Source organism: Podarcis gaigeae, assembly GCF_964106915.1.
Source record: "Podarcis gaigeae genome assembly, chromosome: 8".
NCBI lineage: Eukaryota > Metazoa > Chordata > Lepidosauria > Squamata > Lacertidae > Podarcis > Podarcis gaigeae.
The window spans coordinates 23,555,336-23,578,550 of NC_139684.1; the positions used below are offsets into that span (position 1 = coordinate 23,555,336).

Sequence of the window (23,215 nt, forward strand, 5' to 3'; positions counted from 1 at the left end):
ATTAACAAGTGCAAAAATAACAAAGATAAATAACAATTTAAACTACAAAGCACCGTCGCCTGGAAGGATGAAAGTACAAAGATCCAGCACAGCTCCTATGGGATAATAAACTCATACAAAGATTCCCTTTACAAATATAAAAAATAAAAGTATTATCCATTATTATTGCGAATAAAGGTTCTTTGTAGTTAGAGAAGGTTCTGTATAGCCTTAGAAGAGTCAGACATCTAAGCCATATTCATTAGCATCAGTGGGACTACTCTGAGTAAGACTAGCAGTTCCTGCAACCCTTAAAACCCATTGCACAAACCTTTAAATATAAATATCCATGCTGCTGACATGATCTATGAGTTTTATGACATTTATATGCCCTCGTCTTAGCCAAAAAGGCTCTCAGAGCAGTTTGCAGAAATCAGTTCTCTCAGGCTGACAATTTAAAAAGACATAACACACGAGGAAAAAGGAATGGAAGGGAGGAGGAAGCAAGGAAGCGCAACCCAAGTTCTTAAAGTTACAGTTCTTACAACACAAGACTTCATACTGCAAGTACTTATTTATATAATTTAAATGGGCTCCATTGTTTTTTTCAGCTATTCCCATATAAATATAAAGCAAATGTTATGTGAATGGTCCAGTATAATTTTTACTGTTTTGATGACATGTTGCAGAATGCACCTGCAAAAACAAAGCCCAGTATGAAGAGACTCACAAATCAACCCAGCCCCTGAAGTATTTCCCCTTTGAATAAAAAACAAGCAGTGCAGCGAGAATTACAGCTGACTTAAGTCTTACTCAGGGTAGACCCATTGAAATTAATGAAGCTAAGTTAGAACCACAGAACAGTAGAGTTGGGTCCATGCAATGCAGGTTAGTCATGACCACTGATTTCAGCGGGTCTACTCTGGGTTAAAAAAAGGGGGCGCGGGTGGCACTGTGATCTAAACCACAGAGCCTAGGGCTTGCCGATCAGAAGGTTGGCAGTTCGAATCCCCATGATGGGGTGAGCTCCCGTTGCTCGGTCGCTGCTCCTGCCAACATAGCAGTTCGAAAGCACGTCAAAGTGCAAGTAGATAAATAGGTACCACTGCGGGAGGAAGGTAAACAGTGTTTCTGTGCGCTGCTCTGGTTCACCAGAAGCGGATTAATCATGCCGGCCACATGACCTGGAAGCTGTACGCCGGCTCCCTTGGCCAATAAAGCGAGATGAGCGCCACAACCCCAGAGTCATCCGCGACTGGACCTAATGGTCAGGGATCCCTTTACCATTACCTTTATTCTGGGTAACTAACTCTAGCACCAGATGCAACTCTGAGTTCCTTGCATGTTCTAGAAACAAGCTTAACCTGTAGTGAGCTTTCAGCCGTGTGGCAAAAGTAATGTAAGGGGGTGGAGAATAGCTTTTGCAGGTCAGTTAAGATCTGGTGCTTATGCAGGTAGGAGCAGGTAAAAGTAGGATTGTGGGGTGGGGAGGGAGAGGAGAAATAAATTGCAGTGAAAAGGAGAGAGATTTTCAGGGGAACGTTGTTTTGAGAGTAAAGTCGGTTAGTTCCCTCTAGGCCGAATTCGCTCACGCCAATTGGGGGGGGGGGGAATGCGAGCAGCGACACGTCCCATGAGCTTTTCGCTGTCTGACAGCTTGACAGGTTCTCCTCCCTTTCTTTACGGACAACAAACAAAATAAATGTTCTGCGGCTTCTCAGGTTTAGGAGAGTCCAAACAGAGAGAGGGAGGGGGGGGGGGAGAGAAAGCATCCTTTTCTCCTTTGGAAGCCAACTTCTGGGGCACGTGTCTTGGCACAGAACTGAATGGGAGCGTTCGCATTCAGGTTTCTGTCTCACTCAGGTTTCCATCTGTGAAGAGCAGGCCTGGCACCAGCACCCAGCACCTTCAAGCACTTGCTGGGACCCCAAGCCAGTCCCCCAGCACGAATTGCCAGCACTGGCGCCTATTCTAGGCATCTTACTCGGCAGTGGTAACAGCGGCAGCCAGCCATTTAAATTCCCCACAATGGCCTAGAGCAACAACAATGCATCAGGCACACCAGGGCATTGTGGGAAATTAAAATGGCGGCTCTCAGGGGCCAAGAGCTCCCTCAAACCTGGAGCAAGCCCTAGCAGCCATTTAATTTCCCCACAATGGCCTAGAGCAACAACAATGCATCAGGCACACCAGGGCATTGTGGGAAATTAAAATGGCGGCCCTCGGGGGCCAAGGGCTCCCTCAAACCTGGAGCCAGCTCTAGCAAATGCCCAAGTCTCCTCTAGACTCTGCTGCCTTTAACACTAATCTCCTGAGTCACCCTCTCTTGGCTCGAAGCTGGTTATCTCACTCATTCCTTCTATCCCAACCTTCCTCCAAGGAAATGGTGTATGTGGCTCTCCTTGCTTTTATCCTCACATCAACCCTGTGGGGATCAAGCCCAAGCAACTGGCTCACGTTCTGCCAATGAGCTATGTGGAGGAGTGGGGATTTGAACCTAGTTCTCTCCAGTTATAGTCCCACACTCTTAACCACTCTGCCAATCTTTCCACCCAGTCTGGTGCCCTCCTTCAGATGCTTTGGACTGTGGTTCCCAGCATCTCTGACCATGGGCCATACTGGCTGGAGCTGATGGAAGTTGCAGCTCAAAACATCTGAAGGACATCAAGCCAGAGAAGGTTCCACTATGCCATAATGCCTCGTTCAGGGTTATTGTAAGGTATATGAGATCATCAGAGGGCAGGACCCAAAAACCAAAGGATTCAAATGACAAGAAAGGAGATTCTGGCTAAACATTAGGAAGAACCTTCTGACCATATGAGCTGCTTGATAGTGGAATAGACTTCCTTGGAAGGTGGTGGACTCTCCTTCCATGGAGTTTTTAAAACCAAGGTTGGTTGACCATCTGCCAGGGACTCTTTAGCCATGATTCCTGCATTGCAGGGGTTGGACTAAGACAGCCCTTGGGTTCCCTTCCAACCTCACAGTTCCACGATTCTGTTTGTCAAGAACAGGCATAGGCAAACTCGCCCCCCAGATGTTTTGGGACCACTGGCTAGGGATGATGGGAGCTGTAGTCCCTAAACATCTGGAGGGCCGAGTTTACCTATGCCTGGTCAAGAAACTATGGGATCGATATGGATTGTGGCTAACATGGTGTGCACGAGGCTTCAAAAGCTAGCAAATTGAGCACACCGGATATGGAGTATGTGGTTCGTGGACAAGACCTGATTCTGCCACCACCATTTGCACCTTTGCACAGCACAGTGGGGGGCACAGCCGTAAGAAGCCTCAACACAGGATCTGGTCATGTGGCACAACAAATCTATTGATTTATTGGTTTGCTTGTTGCTTGTGCTTGTTACAGGGAACCGGGCAGAGGGCCTCCTCAGTAGTGGCGCCCGCCCTGTGGAACGCTCTCCCACCAGATGTCAAGGAAATAAACAACTATCTGACTTTTTGAAGACATCTGAAGGCAGCCCTGTTTAGGGAAGTTTTTTTAATGTTTTATGTTTTATCGTGTTTTTCATATTCTGTTGGGAGCCACCCAGAGTGGCTGGGGAAACCCAGCCAGAAGAGTGGGATATAAATTTTAAAAATATTTATTATATTATTATGTGACACAAGACTCCATGGGCATGCTTTTGAATCAAGAAGCTTGGCTGGTGAACGAGGTCTTCATCCGCCATGAAAGGTTTACTCTGCGCAAACCATCTTAAGACACTGTTCAGCCACTGCTATTCCAAAGAACGACCCCGACATGCTTGGGTTACTCATTATCAGACCAGAAAAACACCAAGAGGCTCCCCCACAGACAGAAACATCTCATCAGTTTAAACAGAAACCCAGAATCCCATTTAAGTTCACAACTCCGAGCTTCTCTTTGCAACCATCGTAATTTAATACCTAAAAGGTAATCTCAGTCCCTTATATATTAGGCACTGCATTCTAGGAGACAACTTCTGCAGATACATTTTTATCAGGAAGACCGTTCCATATGATATAGGAACAGGGCCTTCAGTGTGGTGGCCCCCATCTCTTGGAACACCTGTTAAACATTAGATGGATGATGTCTCTATTCTCTTTTCGGCACCTGCTAAAGAACTTCCTCTTTCAAGAAGACTTTCAAGAAGATATTTTGATCCTAATCCACATCTGTACTGGAACTGTTTTAAATTGTATTTATATGTGGGATTTTTAATTCCCTTTATTTTTTCTTTCTTTCTTTTAGTTGTTTGATTGTATTGTTTTATTAGTGATGTGTATGCCACCCTGGGCTCCTTTGGGAGGAAGGGAGAGATATAAATTTAATGAAGAAGCAAACAAACTCTAAAGCGCTCTCAAAATCAAGGGTGGTTGGGTGACCACAGGCAGTTCCTAATCATAATTATAAATCCAAAATATAGGTAAACAGTTGTTATTAAGCTGCTTCAGTAGGAGCTTCCACATGCAAGTGTGCACTAGGATCTGGGACAGACTCCCCACTCAGCCATGAATCTCACTGGGTGGTGTTGGGTCAGTCGCTGGCCTCTCAGCCTAACCTATCTTACAGGGTTGTTGTGGGAATCAATCGAGGAGTGGGACAACCCTAAACGCCACCTTGAGCTCCTTAGAGAAGAAGGTGGGGTATAAATGCAATGAATGAAAATGAAATATACACTGGGGAAGAAGACAGATTGGGAGCTCCTGCTTCGTGACTCGCCACAGAATGGTGGTTTCTTCTTCTTCTCCCCAAACCTTCGCATAAGACAAACATTACGTAAACATGTCAGAGGAGGTTCACATCATAACGTACAGGACTGTGTTATTTTGCAAACAAGAAAGAAAGTGCTGCCTTTCAGTACAGGTTGTGTGAAATGCAGGGATCACAAAAGTCTAAAAATGTATAAAGGACATAAAACCCCTTTTGAATTCCAACTATTTGCTCAAGGTGATAAAACGAATGACAAATATGAAATTGGTCTCTTTAAATGAAATGGGTGTAAAAGGGCTGGGAGTTCAGGTCAATTCTGGTACCGAAACAACTTCTGAGGCTCAGAATGTGCTCCAACGAAGCACTCAGCTCTTTAATTCTAACTACATGTCTTTTGCACATGGCTCCAACTGGTTCTGGTAAAATAAAAAATTCCGAACCAAACTATTTCCCACAACTCTGAAATCTACCCGCCTCTGCTTAAAGGACTGACACGGTCACGAGTCAGGTCTAAGCCCCGAGGTGCTTACATATAGATCTGGGGCTGGACAGAGAGAGTACTAAACCCATTAGAATTAAATGGCATCAAATGCAGCTTTCAGAACTGCATTTTTTAAACAATTGCCTAGCAGCCCTTAGCGCAGGGAGGCAACCTGTAAACCTCAAAATATCAAGGGGGAAAACAAAAAATATCAGGGGTGTTTCCTTTGACTCAGTTGCACATGCCAAGCTGTGTGTTCCTGGAAAGCCGCCAAAGTCCAGGTTGCAGATTTGCTAGGTGAGTCGTTGGCGGGGGGTGCTGCCTGCCAGCTAACCTCTGATCGTCGAGCGAGACCTCTTCTCCGCTTGGAGGTACTGCCAAGCCAGGGCTGCAGAGAAGTTGCTGCCAGCTCCGAAGAGGAGCCCTGCCTACTCCCGGCTAAGCCCAAGAGCTTCTGCTGGGAGGAGAAAAGGATCCCTTAAACCCACTCTTGTTTTTCTTGCAACACTAAAATTAGCTGCTTGCAGGACTCGACAGAGGGGGGAAATTCCTGTAGAGTTAAGTGGTAGCTTTTCTCTGGCTTTACCCTGCTGGAGCCTGCCTCCCCCTGCTCCCCGGGTCATTCGCCCTACCAGTACAACCAGACTATTGTCTACATAGGGGAGGGGGAATCATTTTTTCCCCCAAAAAAAGCCTCTTCGTCACCTATGGGTGCTGAAAAGACAGTGCATCAGAGAACAGCTACAAAGATATTGCAAGCCCAGGCTATTCAAACAACAACAGCCCGCAGTGCAGTGTTAGGGCATCTGCTTTGCATGCAGAAGGTCCTAAATTCAATCCCTGGCATCTACAGGTAAGGATTGTCCCATGCCTGAGAGGTGAGATAGAGTCAGTGTAAAGGTAAAGGGAGCCCTGACTGTTAGGTCCAGTCGCGGACGACTCTGGGGTTGCGGCGCTCATCTCGCTTTATTGGTCGAGGGAGCCAGCGTACAGTTCATTGGTCATGTGGCCAGCATGGCTAAGCCGCTTCTGGCGAACCAGAGCAGCCCACGGAAATGCCATTTACCTTCCCGCTGGAGTGGTACCTATGTATCTACTTGCATTTTGACGTGTTTTCAAACTGCTAGGTTGGCAGGAGCAGGGAGCAAGCAACGGGAGCTCACCCCATTGCGGAGATTTGAACCGCTGACCTTCTGACTGGCAAGCCCTAGGCTCTGTGGTTTAACCCACAATGCCACCCGCGTCCCTAGAGTCAGTGTAGACAGTGCTAAACTAGATGGGTGTTTGTCTGAGGCAGTACAAGACAGCTTACTTTGTTCTTATGTCTTAACCCCAGTTCTAAGCAGAACCACATGGCTCTACGCTTAAATAAAATTACAATCCCACACCAAGAGAAGCTGAATTGCGACCCTGTTCTTAATGGTAAGTGTGGTGGTTAAAGTTGGTAGAGCATGAGACTCTTAATCTCAGGGTTGTGGGTTTGAGCCCCACATTGGGCCAAAGATCGTTGGGGGTTGGACTAGATGACACTTGTGGTACCTTCCAGCTATACGATTCAAACTGGGCAGACCTGGGTCCAAACCCCTACTCAGCTGTGAAGCAAGCTCTCTGCTGTTTCAGACAGGCACTATTTCTGTAGTCTCTTGGACACCTGTTGAAGACTTTGTTCAACAAGCCTTCTGAAGGGGAGGTTTTAAAAATAGATCCCAATGTATATGCATCCCACTGTTGAACAGCTCTTACTTTCAGAAAGTTCTTCCTGATGTTTAGTCGGAATTTCATTTTTTTTGTTACTCGAAGCCATTGGTTCAAGCCTACCCTCCAGAGCAGGAGAAAACAAGCTTGCTCCATCTTCCATGAGACAGCCCTTCAGATATTTGGAGATGGCTATCATATCTCCCTCTTTTCCAGGCTAAACATACCCAACTCCCTCAACTGGGTTTCCAGACCCTTGGTCATCTTGGTCGCTCTCCTCTGTACAAGTTCCAGCTTCTCAATCCCCTTCTTAAATTGTGGTACCCAGAACTGGACACAGTATTCCAGGTGTGGTCTGAGCAAGGCAGAACAGAGTGGGACTGTTGCTTCCCTTGATCTGGACAATAGATGGATGAAAATTAAATCAGAAATGGAACTGTAAGAACAGCCTGGGTGCTGGATTGTCCCATTGACCTATCTCACTGCAGCCTATCAGGTGCCACGACAGGGAGCCAGAAGCCCATTCTATTCCCCTTGCAGTCCTACGAGGGGAGCTGGCTGCCCAGGTAACAATGTTTTCCGAGCATGCCCAGGCCAGAAAAACATTGCACAAACCTGCTGTCCCTCCTCTGCAGACACTGTATCTCCCGTACAGACAGTCCTCGGGCCATCTGCGTAAGAAAAACATTTACACAAAAACATCCAATCCACTTAGCAACCGAAGCGCCGCTGCCTGGGCTCTTCTCTAAGTCAAGTCTTCGCCCTCAGGGCTCCTTCGCCACACACACACTCTCGTAAAAAATAAGAGACGAGGTGGTGGCGCCACGCCCTCGACCCAGCCCAAGGTGCCACAAACCCCTGTCCTGCGGTGCCCTTTCCAAGGCCAGGGAGGAACCAAGCACCTCTCCGGAATAAGACAGTAACAGCCCTGCAGGATTGGGCCAGTGGCCCATCTAAGTCCAGCATCCTTCTGGCACAGTGGCCAACCAGATGCCTCAAGCCAGACCCAAGGGCAGCAGCAGCAACTCTCCCCACCTGCAATTCCCAGAAGCTCATATTCAGAAGCACCCTACCCTGCCTCTGGCAACAGGAAACAGCCATTGTGGGTAGTAGCCATTGATAATCTTACCCTTCAGGATCCAGTTTGGTGGCCATCCCTGCCTCTTGTGGGAGCCTAGATTTTTGGCTGAGCATCTTCTTGACTGTACAAATCAATTGCCCAGAACAGGGGGCGGGGAATCATTTTTGCTCCACCGAGCAAGCCAACTGCGACAGATGGTACGACCCACCTGTCAATCATATGTCATTATTCACATGTCCTGCCCCAACCCGGTCAAACTCTGTTGCTGGATTTCTGCCATCAAGCAGGCTGTTTAACTTACAAGACTGCTCTCCCCCACAAAACAACAACAACAACAAAAGCCTCTATATTGGTGGGGGAAGGTTCAAGACGTCTTTAAGCAAGCCAGTCTCTCTGCCCACCCTCTGCTGCCCATTTGCAACAGGGCGAGAACAAAACTGGTCCACCTTACAAAGTCGTCGTTGGAACTGGAGCAAGAAAACAGACACAAAGTGCTGTAAGCTTTTGAAACTGCTATTCAGAATGTTATGCATTAAAAAATTATTAGCAATAACCCACAAGGTGGGAAGGGGTGTGTGGGTGTGCTGTTACATTCATACATATATATATCTCCAAGGAAATTCTGGTGCAAAGGATTAATAAAGGCACAGAAGAAATATTCAGTTCAACCTCACTGGTTTTTAATGATGCTTGACCTCTCTGCTGCTCTTATCTGGGTTTCTCTTTAACTTTGCTTGGCTCCTACCGTCTTTATATTTACCGGCATTTTTATCTGATGTTGTGGGTGCATGTGTGTGTGTTTGTGTGTGCGTGCATGCGTACCCCTTGCTTTCATTTTGCATGGCTTATTGTATTTTTGCAATTCCGGCGGCAAAGCTGCCTCAAAGCAATTTTGCAAAACAAGCAAGCAAGCAAGCAAGCAAACAAACAAAAAGGTGGGGTCCATTTATGTATTCAGTTGTCAGATTTCTCTGCAGCCCCCTTCACCGTAAGGTCCCAGGTGTGGGTTTCAGCAACACAATCATACAATCAAAAACATTTTCTGAAAAAGGAAAACACAGCTTATTTACAATTACAGTACAGAAAAATGTTTTAATGACGATTCCATGCAACAGCAGCATAGTATAGAACTAGCCAAAATGGAAGCAGCTGAGTCTCGTAACAGTAACCTAACTACCAAGACCATAGTAAAGAATTTGGTTATAATTAGAGAAGGGTGAATATTAATTTTGTAAAGGTTTTGCTAACGCTGAACTTGTCTGGGGAGGGCTTTTCTCTCATTCCCGCCACCCTCAAAGGCACGTTTGGTGAGGACACGAGAAAGGACTGTGCCTGCATTAAAAACCAAGATTTATGATGGCAGCTATCTGGAGCATATGTCCTCATATGCAATGCTATCCCCAGTTGGCATGCATATATGCATGCAGGTAAAGAGATAAAAATTGAGCTGAAAGCATTCTTCTTCTTCATTATTATTATTCTACGAAGAAGAAGGTGGCATGCACCTCATTTCCACCCGGTTCCACAGCTTACCATTTCCTCCTTACATGCCCATTCTCTACACCTGAAAACTGAGGCAAGCACGACATCTTTCTCATTATCGGACTGTAGCTCACAAAAGTTCTGAGCATCATAAATTTGTTGGGTTTAAGGTACCGCCAAGTCCCTGTGTTGCATTTATGAACGAGCAGAGGATGCAGTTTCAGAGTATTCCGTTTGCCTAATTATTCTGCCTCAGTTTCATCCCAAATTAGAGTTTAGTGTATATTGCAAACTGTGTCAATTTGGTAAGAGAACCAAATTCTCTTATTTCAAGGTTTGAGCAGCATATAATGCACGCTTTCAGAAGATATTAGGTGGGGGATAATGATTGTTGAAGAGAATTTCTTAAAGTCAAATCTGTTTAGAAAATGAGTTTGATATAAATAGGTGCTGAGTACAAGCCCCTCTACACCTGAGTCAGGATTTACCAATATAAAGGATGGATACAAGTAAAAACTTTAAAATATGGATATATATATATATATATATATATATATATATATATATATATGTTTCAGGATGTAATATTTCAGAGGAATATAGTCTCTTACTAAGAGATTGAAAGGGATTCTTTCCCTTTGGTGTGAACACTTCTATGCTCTCTATTGTGTTCAGGAATATCTCAGCATACCTGAGCAATTAAGAGAAGCAAGAGAATTTGAGAAGTTAATAATGAAATCAACAAACATGGATTTGCAAAGACGTTATCGGCTGCTTGTCAAACATGATACAGAGCCAGAACGAATTAGGGAATATAGGGTGAACTGGGCTTAGGGTTCCCACAAAGGGGTTTTTTTTGGGGGGGGTGCGGGTAGATGAAAAAAAAATGCACTTCCCTAGAATGTGGCAATTACAGAGAACTGTTACAAGCTAATGAGACTATATTACTTCTGCACTAATACATAAAGGACAGATCGTGAAGCTGAGGCTCCAATACTTTGGCCATCTCATGAGAAGAGAAGACTCCCTGGAAAAGACCCTGATGTTGGGAAAGATGGAGGGCACAAGGAGAAGGGGACGACAGAGGACGAGATGGCTGGACAGTGTTCTTGAAGCTACCAGCATGAGTTTGACCAAACGGCGGGAGGCAGTGGAAGACAGGAGTGCCTGGCGTGCTCTGGTCCATGGGGTCACGAAGAGTTGGACATGACTAAACGACTAAACAACAACAACAAGGCATAAAATAATTAAGAATTACTCCCACCACAAAAATAAGAAGGGGGGGGGGATATATGTATTTTTCTATGTGTGGTTGGAGTATGAGGGTTTTTTTTTAAAAAAAGAGAAAAATAAAATATTTGCAGATTGTGCCCAACTAAGCTGTACTCAGAGTAGACCCATAGAAATTGCTGCGTTGTATCCCACGCTAGTCCTACTCAGAGTAGATCCATTAAAGTACATGAACATGACTAAAGTTGTCGTTTTCAGTGGCTCTCCTCCAAGTAGGACTAGAGTGGGATACAACCCTAAAGTTTTTAAGATGAGAAATAGCCCCAAATGTAGTGCTATACTTACTCCCAATACTTATTGTTGGGAGCTGCCCAGAGTGGCTGGGGCAACCCAGTCAGATGGACAGCAAACAAACAAACAAACAAACAAACAAACAAACAAACAAACAGGGAATGTGATCTGACAGGGGTTCAAATATGGCCTGTGAAGCTCCAAGCACATCTGCCTGCCCCACACCCTAAATACTACTACTACTACTACTACTACTACTACTACTACTACTACTAATTAATGGGCATGACTAACTTAGGTCCATTCATTCCAATGGTTTGTCTCCGAGCAGGACTCAGTCAGACACAACCCAAAACCAGGATAATTTCATGGCTAATTGAATTATATTCCTTAAATATCACAAGAAATGTTGGTTACTGCCAAACGTACAACATGGGTTTGCAATGTTCAATTAGATCAGTTCAGGATATGCATGATGTATTAAAATTAATTGGGGTTCTTGGATAATACAATGACATATATTGAAATACCATATCAATATACAATTGTCACCTGGAACTATTTATTTTTTTCAACAGCACATTGGATATTAATCCAGACCATTGTATGAATAGCTTCGTGAATTTTTCATTACAGTATAAGCTTTTTGTAATACTGGTAGAATTACCTTTTTTGCACTTCTTTTCTTATACTCTTAATATTTCCAGAATGTTACATATAACATGCTAATTTTTATTTTTTGCTTTTAAAAAAAGTAACTATTGATCAGGTAGAGAGTCTGTCCTTGGCTATCACTGAGTTCCTAGACTTGCTGAAAGCAGTTTCCAAGTAGTAGTAGTAGTTGTAGTAGTTGTAGTAGGAGTAATAATAATATTATTCATTCATTCATTCATTCATTCATTCATTCATTCATTCATTCATACATACATACCCCTGCCCATCTGGCTGGGTTTCCTCAGCCACTCTGGGCGGCTTCCAACAAAATACTAAAATACAATAATTCATCAAATATTAAAAACTTCCCTAAAGAGGGCTGCCTTCAGATGTCTTCTAAAAGTCTGATAGTTGTTTATTTCTTGACATCTGCCACCACCGAGAAGGCCCTCTTCCTGGTTCCCTGTAACTTCACTTCTCACAGTGAGGGAACTGCCAGAAGGACCTCGGAGCTGGACGTCAGCATCTGGGCAGAATGACGAGGGTGGAGACGCTCCTTCAAGTATACTGGGCTGAGGCCATTTAGGGCTTTAAAGGTCAGCACCAACACTTTGAATTGTGCCCGGAAACGTACTGGGAGCCAATGTAGGTCTTTCAGGACCGGTGGTATGTGGTCTTGGGGGGCCACTCCCAGTCACCAGTCTAGCTGCCGCATTCTGGATTAGTTGTAGTTTCCAGGTCACCTTCAAAGGTTGGCCCACGTTGAGTGCATTGCAGTAGTCCAAGCGAACGATAACCAGAGCATGCACCACTCTGGTGAGACAGTCTGTGGGCAGGTGGGGTCTCAGCCTGTGTACCAGATGGAGCTGGTAGACAGCTGCCCTGGCCACAGAATTGACCTGCGCCTCCATGGACAGCTGTGAGTCCAAAATGACTCTGGTTGATAGTAATCAAGGTAGCCACTTATGCATTGCCCCCTCCATCCCAAGGAAAGAGATTTGCACAAAATGTGCATGTGCTGATGTTAGGTGTGCAATTTAGAAACAATTGCTACCATTAAAATAGAAATGCAACACACGTTCCCACACTGAGGAAGACTGGGATGGTGTGTCTGGCGTGTCTGACTGCAACCGCTACTATGCTATAAGATCCACTATCCTGTAATATTACATATGAGCCTGTTCTACTGATGAAGCCTAATCCTTGTCTTAGACTCTGTGAAAGGATTCTGTAGAACTGTAACAACCCTTCATGTGGATTATTGGACTCTTTGAACGGACAGATGGAACAGATACTTTTACATGTATGGACCTTATGCATAAACTGACTAAAGAACTAACTGATCCACTGGGTCTTCTGCTTTTTTCATTGAACTTTATGAGACTTCCATTGAAATCTACAATTTGATACAATGAATAGTATACCTTGATACAATGAATAGTATACCTTCCAAAGTACAGGCGGTTATGTCTTGTGTGTTTATTGAGTCTGCTCTCCAGGCACTAACTATGGATGGGCGGCCTCAAGGCCCTTCCCATTCTCCCATAAGGTGAAGTACGGAACTCACTGCCACAAGAGGCAGCAAAAGTGGCAACCGAGTTTAGAAGAGGATTAAAATTCTTGGAGGAGAAGGCCATACCCATGGCTATGAACTAAGATGGCGATGCTATACCATCCCTGTCAGAGGTAGTCTCCTTTGAATACCAATTGCTGGAAACTGCAGGAGAGGAATGTGCTGTTGTGCTCAGGTCCTGGCTTGTGGGCTTCCTATGGGCACCTGGTTGGCCACTGTGGGAATAGGACGCTGGACTAGATGGGCCATTGGCCTAATACTGTAGTCAACCTCTTTTTACATTATTAACTATGATCTCCTTTGATGGCTTTAAAAGGGGATTTGACAAACAGCCATCTTGAAATATCTAATGGACTGTCACATGGGGGATGGAGGAAACTTGTATTCTCCTGCTTCAGAGGGTCGGGCTGAATCAACGGCTTCCAGTTACAGGAAAGGAGATTACAGTGGTACCTCAGGTTACATACACTTCAGGTTACATACGCTTCAGGTTACAGACTCCGCTAACCCAGAAATAGTACCTCGGGTTAAGAACTTTGTTTCAGGATGAGAACAGAAATCGTGCTCTGGCGGAGCGGCAGCAGCAGGAGGCCCCATTAGCTAAAGTGGTGCTTCAGGTTAAGAACAGTTTCAGGTTAAGAACAGACCTCCAAAACGAATTAAGTTCTTAACCCAAGGTACCACTGTATTAGGAAAGCTTTTTAAGGTTTAATGCTTTATAATGTTTTTGTATGTGCTGGACGCCACCCAGAGTGGCTGGGGCAACACAGTCAGATGGGTCGAGTACAAATAATAATAATAATAATAATAATAATAATAATAATAATAATAATTTATTACAGTTGTTGTTGTTATTCCTACTAAGCATTAGGAACAACTTTATGACACAAAGACCTGCTTGACAGTGGAATGGACTCCTTTTTAAGCAAAGGTTGAGTAGTCATGGACGTTTTAGCCGAGATAGTGTTGTAGGGGGTTGGCTTAGATCAGTGTTTTTTGACCTTTTTTGGGCAAAGGCACACTTGTTTCATGGAAAAAATCACGAGGCACACCACCATTAGAAAATGTTAAAAAAAATAACTCTGTGCCTATATTGACTATATATAAAGTAATTCTCTTGAATAGGAATCAAATAAACACAAAGAAAGTATTTTATAATTACTTTATTATGAAATAGTAAGTAAACAGAAATATTAAAAATTATAAAATACTTTATTTTTAAATCTTTCGAATTTTTCAATTTTTCCCACGGCACACCAGTCAACATCTTGCGGCACACTAGTGTGCCGCGGAACAGTGGTTGAAAAACACTGGCTTGGATGACCCTTGGAGTCCCCTCTGACCCTACAATTCTATGATTTCTATGGAAATCATGGAGACAAAGGCTTGCAGTGGCTATTAGCCGTGATGGCCAAGATCTACCTCCGCTTTCAGAGGTATTATTCCTCTGGTGACCAGTTGCTGGCAATCAGAGGTGGGCAGAGTCCCGCTGGACTTAGGGCCTGCTGCTGGACTTCCCAGGGACACCTGGAAGAACAGGATCCACTGGCCTGATCCAGGAGGCCTCTTCTTATGTCTCTAGGGTAAAGGTAAAGAGACCCCTGACCATTAGGTCCAGTCGCGGACGACTCTGGGGTTGCAGCGCTCATCTCGCTTTATTGGCTGAGGGAGCCGGCGTACAGCTTCTGGGTCATGTGGCCAGCATGACTAAGCCGCTTCTGGCGAACCAGAGCAGCGCACAGAAATGCCGTTTACCTTCCCGCCGGAGCGGTACCTATTTATCTACTTGCACTTTGACGTGCTTTCAAACTGCTAGGTTGGCAGGAGCAGGGACCGAGCAACGGGAGCTCACCCCGTCACGGGGTTTCAAACCACAGACCTTCTGATCGGCAAGTCCTAAGCTCTGTGGTTTAACCCATAGCGCCTCCCGCATCCCTTCTTATGTCTCTAGCACTGAGGAAAAACGAAACGCACGGCTGCGCATAACGTGCCATTGGCACCGAGAATCTGACAGAACGTTCCCTTCTATATTTGATTTCTCCAAAATGCCGCGGAGTGCGAGTTCCTACAGGCTTTATTTTTACTTTATTTTTTTTTAAAGGGCTTGTGGGACATGGGGAGAGGGAAGGTGGGAGGGGGGGAGGTAGAGAAAGAAAAACCAAAGAAACACCCTCTTGTCTTGTGAAACGCTCTCCGAGCTTAACCACTAATCCGGCAGGTTTTCTGAAAAAGGGAGACTCCACCAAGCTGCCTGGGGAGACAGCAAACACCTCCCCCGCCATGCTAAAGCAACAGAGAATGCCACACACACCTGGGCATGCAGCAGGCAGGATCTGGGCCAAGCGCAGGCCCCACCCCACCATTGGGGGGACCCCAGGTGACCCACACAGGCCTATCACAGCTCAGGATGGGGCAGCAGTGGGGGAAGCGAGAGGGGAAAAATGCTGCAAGACCAGATTCATTCCAGCACGGAAGCCGTCCAAGCGTTTGATATCTCCTGAATGTTGTCTAACTCTATGTTCGCTGGCCCTCTGGCAGTCTCTCAAGTCCTCCTAGATATGGTGGGGGGGGGGGGGAGCTCTCCATCCCATAAGCCAAAAATGTAATAAAAGCTGCCACCTGTGGTCTTCTCATCTTGCAGCCTTCAAGACCCCTACTTGACCAGAAAGGTCTGATGTTTCCATCCCTTGCCTCTCGAGGTGAAAGGACTATAGGTAGGTAGGACATTGGGGAACAACTGGATTGGAGAGTCTCTGTCAATCAGAGAAGAGGGTGGGGACAAAACCAGAATTAGTTGTCTCTCCCTGACTCTGGCGCCACCTACTGTTGGCCTCCTTGCCCTTTGCCACAGCAGCCTCAATGGGCACCAGCTGCCACTGAGCGGTCAAGATGCCTGCCAGCTTGGAGGAGACAGGTCTGAATTTCAGCTCATTTTTAGATGAACCATTCCTAGCAAAGTTGAAGGGAGGCCCATCAGGAGTGCCTCACAGGGACTAGCACCTTAATACCACGTGGAAGAACAGAGCAAGAGGCTCCCAGCTGAAATGAGAGAGGGTTCCTTTTTAGTATTAAAGGGTGTGCCATTTAGTTTCAGACAGAGGCATAGCTCTCAACGTTTCCCTTTTTAAAAGGGAAATTCCCTTATTCCGAATAGGATTTCTCGCAAGAAAAGGGAAAAGTTGACAGCTATGGAGAGAGGTGCCTCCTTTCCAAGGAGGCCATTCAGAGGAAATCTCATTCCCTTCTATTTCAAGACAAACCTATTTGCGCTTTCGGAAACATAGCCTACCTTTGAAATCCCTGCTTCTCCGAATTTTGCAAGGCAATTCTCCAGCCCAGCAATGAGTACCCAAAAAAGGCATGTAACAGTGTAAAGTGTGCACAAAGGCACACATAACAGAATATTAGAACTGTAGGGTTGGAAGGGACCCCAGGGATAATCTAGTCTATCCCCTGCAATGCAAGAATATCTTCCTGAAAAGGACATACTAAAAGTGCATTCTCTATTAGGGCGGGATTTCTTTGCAAACACGAGTACAGTGGAAGCTTGGTTCTCAAACAGCTTAGTTGACGAACAAATTGGCTCCCGAACACCAAAAAAGCCAAAAAAGTAAGTGTTCCGGTTTTTGAACGTTTTTCAGAAGCCGAATGTCCGACGCAGTGTCCGCTTGAGTGCAGGAAGCTTCTGCAGCCAATCGGAAGCCGCACCTTGGTTTTCAAACGGTTTCAGGAGTCGAACGGACTTCCAGAATGGATTAAGTTCAAGAACCAAGGTTCCACTGTACATTAGGCAAAATTGCTCACCCCAAAATGTGCGTTAGGAGAAATTCGTACTCTAATGCTGACAATTTTTCACGAGGCCTTGTTTTTCAGTTGCACACCGATGCAGAAAACTCTGCTTAAGATGGGGTTTGGGGGTGGGGAAGAAATGAGGAAATTAAACAGACAGAAATGCCCATCCCTGGAGCACAGACAGCAGGCCACGAGAAGAAAAACCCAAGGCAGGCTTAACACCCTCCGTCGCTACCTGCTGACACAGATCTGCCACACTCAGGAGCGAGAGACAGAAGCCCTCTGGCGCATTTTCCTCCAGCTCGCACCCAGAACGAGTCGCAACAGTTTCACGCTCGTCTCCAGTAATGCATATGGTATGTGGTCTCCCCCATCTCCCTTTGCCCTGAGGCTAGAGTTTATCTCCAGGTTAGGCAGTGGAAGTCTAATGGCAAGGAGAAGGCAGTCCATTTAATCGTATCCCACCCAGTTGGCTAAACTCTCTCTCTCTGCTTATATCCCAAGGATAAAAAGGTAAGAAGACCCAGGCTGTTGGATCAGACCAAAGGCCCATCTATCCCAACACCCTGTTCTCAGAAAGACTAATCAGGCGCCTCTGGGAATCCTATCAAAAAGGATATTGTAGAGTTGGAAGACGTTCGGAAAAGGGCAAGCAAGATGACCAAGGGAGTGGGGAGTGACACCCCCATCAAGAAGAAAGGTTGCAGCTTTTGTGACTTTTTAGGCTGGAGAAAGGGGGAGTAAGAGCATGGTGCTGATAATGCCAAGGTTGAAGGTTCAATCCCAGTATGGGACAGCTGCATATTCCTTGGACTAAATCTGGGTTTCCCAAACTTGGGTCTCCAGCTGTTTTTGGACTACAGCTCCCAGCATCCCAAGGGAGCAGCAGCAGCGCTCAGGGATGATGGGAATTGTAGTCCAAAAACAGCTGGAGACCGCAAGTTTGGGAAACCCTGGACTAGATAATCCTCAGAGTTGCTCCAGCTTTACAATTCTATGATTCAAAGAGGCAGCGGATAGAAGTTTATAAAATTACATGTGGCATGGAGAAAGTGGACAGAGAAAAGTTCCTTCTTCCACACAGGCAATGCTAGAACTTGTGGCCCTCCGACGAAGCTGAATGTTGGACAATTCCAGACATATAAAATTAGGTCCTTCATGTAGTGCAACTATGGAACTCCCTGCAAGGAGGTCTCAAGGACAACTGAACTCTCACCTCTTGCAACTCCCAGCAAGTGGAATTCAGTTTTTGAAAATGACTGGCTGGTAGCCACTGATAGCCCTATCCTCCATGACTTTGAGTGATCTCCTTTTAAGGCCATCCAATTTTGCCATCATCACTACTACTGGGGGAACTCAGCAGATGGGTGTGGTAAAAGTAAAATCAACATCACCATCATCTTACAGGAGTCTGGTGCAGTTAAAGTAAGAGAACAAGAAGAGCCCTGCTAGATCTGGATTCTCTTCCAACTTCCTCCTATTTCATTAGTGTAGTGTAAACACTGACAACTGGGAAACACTGGCCTGCGAGCGCTCCAGTTGGAGAACAGCCTTTACCAAAGGTGTCATGGGCTTTGAAGACACTCAAACTCAGGACGCAAGGGAGAAATGTGCTAGGAGGAAGGCACGCTTGGCAAATTCACACCGTGATCAGCTCCCGCCCAGAAACCAATGTCCCCACTGTGGAAGGACGTGTGGATCCAGAATTGGCCTCCACAGCCACTTATGGACTCATTGTTAAAACCGTGTTTATGGAAGACAATCTTACTCGGCTACGAGTGATCGCCAAAGAAGATGATTTCATTGGCCAACCAGAGCTCTATGGGAAGCTCACAAGCAACAGCTCCCTCTCTCCACTTGCGATTCCCAGCCACTAGTATTCATGTGAGGACAGGAAGCTTTCTCATACGGAGTCAGATTATTGGGCTGCCTAGTTCAGTATTGTCTGCTCTGACTGGCAGTGCTTCTCCAGGGTCTCAGACAGGGGACCCAGCCAGCCCTGCCTGGAGATGTCAGCCACCAAACCTGGGACCCTCCTTGTAGCTCAGTCGGTAAAGCACAAGACTCTTAATCTCAGGGCTGTGGGTTTGAGTCCCAGGTTGGGCAAAAGATTCTTGCATTGGACTAGATGAGCCTTGTGGTCCCTCTTCCAGCTCTACGATTCTGCATTCGAAGGAAGATGCTCTACCAAGGAACTATAGCCCTTCTCCAAAAGTTACACAAACCTCCCGCTTGCCACAGCCCTGGCATCTCATCTACAGCCTGCTTTAAATATGTAGGGATGCCAATCCCTAAACAGTCTTGGCCCAGTATACCTGAAGGAGCATCTCCACCCCCATCATTCTGCCCGGACACTGAGATCCAGTGCTGAGGGCCTTCTGGTGGTTCCCTCACTGTGAGAAGCAAAGCTACAGGGAACCAGGCAGAGGGCCTTCTCGGTAGTGGCACCCGCCCTGTGGAACGCCCTTCCATTAGATGTCAAAGAGATAAACAACTACCTGACATTTAGAAGACATCTGAAGGCAGCCCTGTTTAGGGAAGCTTTTAATGTGTGATGTTTTGATGTATTTTTAATCAAGCCCCCCAGAGTGGCTGGGGAAACCCAGCCAGATGGGCGGAGTACAAATAATAAATTATTATTATTATTATATAGTTATTGTTATTATTATTATTATAGCCCTTCTCAGGGATCTCGGAGGCTGTCTTCCACTGAGTCAGCTCTAAGCTCGGTACTGTCCGTACTTCCTGGCAGTGGTTCCCCGGGATTTCGGAAAGGGGTGCTGGAGGTGTCACAGCAGATGTGCCATCTCCATGGAGCGAGCTCCTATCTTGCCTCTTCCTGGCAGGCAGCACTGCTCCGCTCCCTCCACGCACAGCTGTAGCCCCCACGCGGCCAGCTGGATTTAAAAGGAACAGGCTCGGCAGGAACTTTGGATGCTGATAAATAAGCAAGCCCCCCCCCTCCATTCCCACCCCTTCTGAAGGACAAGCTCAAAGAACTGTGCCTGGTGAGTCAGTCAGTCCCTTTCTCTCTCTCTCTCTCTCTCTCTCTCTCTCTCACACACACACACACACACACACACACTCTTCGGGGACTCCCAGTTGAGGGTCACCATCAGAACGACATCAAAAGGACAGCTGTGCCGGGAAGCCCAGACTTAAGAGAGGCCATCCTCACCTCCAAAAACTGGCCCCGGAGACACCTTTCAATGAGGGCTCGTAGGATAGTTTGTCCTGCTTTATTCATTTAATTTTATTTACTTATTTATTAGTTTTAGGTACCCCCCCCCCATCATAAGATCGCAGGGCAGCTCATAGAATAAAATAACACAGGATAAAAACAAGTAAATAACTAAAGGCACAACAGCAAAACCTCCCCTTCCAGAAGATACATTTAAAAGGCCTGGCTAGTGAAGCCTTTTAATGTGTAATCTTTTATTATGTTTTTATATGTGTTAGAAGCTGCCCAGAGTGGCTGGGGCAAGCCGGTCAGATAGGCAAGGTACAGATAATAAAATCTATCTATCTATCCAGTTCCGTTTTTTTCAAAAAATGTTTAGGGGTACTCCCATTTTGACTCAAGAAAAATCACCATTTTACAGTTCAAATCGGGAAAAATAAATACAGTAAATGGACAAAAGTACAAATATTCCCAAAAAGTTTAGGGGTATGCGTACCCCTGAGTCTCCCCAGAAAAAGCTATCTATCTATCTATCTATCTATCTATCTATCTATCTATCTATCTATCATCTATCATCTATCTATATCTATCTATCATTTGCCTGCTAAAGGCCTTGCTGAAGAGGAAATGTTTTTGCCTGGCACCTAAATATATAAAATGAAGGCTACCGGTGAACCTCCCTGGGAAGAGCATTCCACAAATGGGGAGCCACTAAAGAAAAGGCTCGTTCTCGTGTTGCCACCCTCTGGACCTCACGTGGAGAAGGCGCACAAAGAAGGGCCTCAGAGGATGAACAGAGAGTCCAGGATGGTTTCTATGGGGAGAGGTGTTCCTTCGGGTTTTGAGGTCCTGAGCCATTTAAATCATTGCTTTGACTTTGCAATTGCTTTGACTTTGCAATAATAATAATAATAATAATAATAATAATAATAATAATAATAATAATAATTTATTTGTACCCCGCCCATCTGGTTGGGTTTCCCCAGCCACTCTGGGCAGCTTCCAACAAAGATTAAAAATACATTAAAATGTCACACATTAAAAACTTCCCTTCAGATGTCTTCTAAATGTCAGGTAGTTGTTTTTCTCTTTGACATCTGGTGGGAGGGCGTTCCACAGGGTGGGTGCCACTACTGAAAAGGCCCTCTGCACTGCTTCTCGCAGTGAGGGAACTGCCAGAAGGCTCTTGGGGTCCCTTTCCAACACTACAGTTGTAGGATTATATTATATTTTATACCCCACTTTCCCCCACAGATGAAAGGCTCTTCCAGACTGGTGGGGCAGGAGCTGCAGGTGCATTCTGGAGCATGCCATTGATGCAACAATAGTGCACGATGGGGATTCACGATGGACTGTCCACAGATCCTTTCCCTTTGTTAACTGCTCTGCGTTGCTCCCTCTGCCCCCGTGCTGTCTGGAGCACAGCACAACAAAAGCGGGCCAAAAACAAAAATCAAATGAACCAGAAAGTTTTATGGCATGAAAATGGACAGGATCTCAGCAGGGCACACGCATGCTGGAAAATGAAGCAATACATCTGCCCCACAAACCTCTTGCAGGTGCAAAAACAGTATTGACAGCAGGATCGTGAAAAACAGCCCTGACACCATCATTACAAATTCTCATGGCTGTGTGATGAAAAGGATGTCTGGAGGGGCCCAAAATCTGTCTCCCCCCAAAGCAGCCCAGGTTCATTTAAAACAATAAAATAAAAATAAGGGAGGGAAAGAGAAATCGTCGGGATCCCAGAATACAGTGGTGACCTGTAAAATGGTCTTTACATCCTGCTGGACCCAAAGTGCGGTTGTCCTGTATAGAAGTTGCACAGAATTAATGTTTAATTTGTGCACTATTTAAAAGCTTTTTTTGCTTGCGGGGGAGCGGAGATCTCAAAGTCTCGTACATTAAAACAGGGGTGGAGAACCACAGTCCAGAAGTTAAATGCGGCCCTCCAGGCCTCTCTATCTGGCCCTGGGGGCTCTCTCCAGAGCACACCCCTCACTAGTCGTTCTTCATCTCCTCCCAGAGTGTTTTTGCCTGGCTGGAATGTGTCCCTGAGCTCTGATAACATCTCTCACTGGCCTGGATGGAGCGTAGAGAGGGGTGTGTCAGTGTGTGGAGAAACTAGCCTTTTGCACAAAGGTCACATTTGCATTGATCGCTCTGCCCACGTTTGCATCTCTCCCCCCCCCCCCCCCGGGAAGGTTGCCCCAAAGGGACTGCAGCCCTTGAAGTGAAAAACAAATACTTAAAATTCCTCTCCCTTAAACATCTGGAAGGTGGCAGAGAGGCCACAGACAGGCACCCACTCACTCATCCCCTCACATAGAGGGAACCTGGAATATGCCCTGAAGCAGGTGAGCAAGGTTTCAGAGCAGACCACCTAGCAGATGCTGTAGCTGCAGATTTCCTGCACTGGCAGGGGGTCGGACTAGATGGCCTCTGGGGTATTCCCCAGCTCTCTGATTCTACAGTCCCAGGGCAGATAAAATGATCACAAGGAGATCTATATGGTTTACGGTGCGGGCCTGTACAAAGCAAGCCCCACACAGTTCTGGGCACCAGGTTGGCAATGGGCACATCTACTGACCAAGGCTGGGCCCGACCCACTACTTATCAGCTGTCTTTCTGCTTGACTAATTGCTCAAGCCTATACAGTGGTACCTCGGGTTAAGAACTTAATTCGTTCTGGAGGTCCGTTCTTAACCTGAAACTGTTCTTAACCTGAGGTACCATGTTAGCTAATGGGGCCTCCCACTGCTGCCGTGTGATTTCTGTTCTCATCCTGAAGCAAAGTTCTTAACCTGAGGTACTATTTCTGGGTTAGCGAAGTTTGTAACCAGAAACATCTGTAACCTGAGGTACCACTGTATGTGCTACCTCAGAAATAAACACTGTGCTCGATAGGACTTACTCCCAAGTAAGCTTGGAGTGGCAACTACAGCTTAGGCTGCCTTTCATTAGAAGGCAGCCCCATTGATAAAGGCGGTACCTATAGATCAGATTAGAAGTGAATCACGCATATTATCTTAGAAATTCCTGAACAACAACCCTGTATGGCAAGGTTGATATTTTTATACCTA

General features: G+C 45.8%; 1 protein-coding gene and 1 long non-coding RNA gene across 3 annotated transcripts in view; both read right to left on the reverse strand.

The window, feature by feature from the left end:
• Positions 1–23,215, reverse strand: part of WNT4 (Wnt family member 4) — a 53,949-nt gene that overhangs the window by 22,934 nt on the left and 7,800 nt on the right. The gene's annotated exons all lie outside the window — the stretch shown is intronic.
• LOC310850941 lies at positions 20,370–22,946 on the reverse strand. Its single transcript, XR_014567497.1, has 2 exons — positions 22,789–22,946; positions 20,370–20,678 (listed from the first exon to the last, which is right to left on the reverse strand). It is a non-coding gene; the product is annotated as an uncharacterized lncRNA (long non-coding RNA).